The sequence below is a fragment of the Haplochromis burtoni genome, unplaced genomic scaffold (assembly GCF_018398535.1).
Source record: "Haplochromis burtoni strain Fernald_Lab_line unplaced genomic scaffold, NCSU_Asbu1 Contig_721, whole genome shotgun sequence".
Lineage (NCBI taxonomy): Eukaryota > Metazoa > Chordata > Actinopteri > Cichliformes > Cichlidae > Haplochromis > Haplochromis burtoni.
In genome coordinates, this window is record NW_024583082.1 from 61,140 (window position 1) to 62,724 (window position 1,585).

Here is a 1,585-nt window from a genome sequence, read left to right on the forward strand (position 1 = left end):
CTCTCACACACACTACTGAAACGCTCTCACACACACTACTGAAACGATCTCATACACACTACTGAAATGCTCTCATACACACTACTGAAACGATCTCACACACACTACTGAAATTTTAGCTCTCACACACACTACTGAAAAACCAAGGCATTTCAGTGTAACAGGAAGGCGTTTCAGTTTAACAGGAAGTTTTTTCCTGACAAGGAAACTGAAGGAAAAAGTGGTAGATTTCAAACAAACCACTACACAGATGTCTACTCAGCAACCTGCTAGTAGCCTAAGTGAAGCAGCTGCATTACTTAACAATATATTAGCCTCAGCACAAGTCAAAATTTAGAATAGCAGAAGACGGGCATTATCCTGGTTAATTTTTTTTGGCATATGTGCTTTTTGTCTTTTTTAACAAAGAAAAAAATATCTTAAAATTATTAATAAAACCAGGGAGAGAAGGCTTAGCGTTCCTCCATTTAGCACAATGGACATGATATTTACTCAAGAGTATGATGATGTTAATAATGTCTGAGACACCCAATGTTAGATGATCCATATAAAAAAAATTGTGATGTAATTCAAATAGTGGCACATCATTAATATTTAGGGAAATCCAATTTTTTAAGTCACACCAAATGCACTGTGTGATAGGGCATAGAAAAAAAAAAGATGTTCTAGGGTTTCATTTTCATCAGTACAAAAAGAACACTGATCCACCTCAAAGCCAAATCTCTTTTTTAGAAATTCTGCCACAGGATTAATTTTGTTTATTACTTGTGTGTGTAAGTGTGTTTTTTTTTTACTTTAGGTAGAATAGGCTATTTCATAAATTTTTAGTATGCTTTATCCAGTGTATATGAAATAACTAAATTAGAACTATGCAATGTAACCATTCTGTTGTAACTATGAAATATTTTGTCTTTGAAGAAACTACTAATAAATGTATTATTGTATTTTTATCAAACAGCTGACATTGCCCTAGCAATAAATTTGGGAGCACTGATGAGAAATTATTGTATATCATAAAGTTTTTAATCAAATGAAGCAGAGGCAGTGGGGCCAGTTCACAAAATCTGTTATATTCTCTTTGAGAACAGTTTAGACAATATTTTTCTATGTGGCCATGACCTGGTTAGGAGCTCTGGGGGCTCTTAGATGGTGTTTTCCTTGTGGCTGCGTACAGCGGAGATGGGGGAGGGTCTGTGCTGGCGGACGTTGGTTACTGGCCTGGTAGCCTGGCTGCCCCTGGGAGGGTCCGGGACGGGCGTGGAGGCTAGGGGGTCTGGGGGTGCTCCGCCCCCCGGTCTGGGGTGCTGGCCGGGCCTTGGGGGCTTGGGTCCTCGCTGTTGTGTCGCCGGAGCAGTGGGCGGGTGGGTGCAGGGGGGCTCAGCCCCAGTGCAGGGGACCTCTGGTGCATCAGCCCAACTAGGGGGCTCTCTAACTGGTGGGGAGGTTGTTATATCTTTGCAGGTGGTCTCCTCACTACAGGAGCTCACTCTGCAGGTGGGTGGAGAGATATAGGAGAGGTGGAGAATGAACTCAACCTGGGTGTCTATTGTCTTGTGTAGTTTGGGAGATGATTGGATGATGGGGT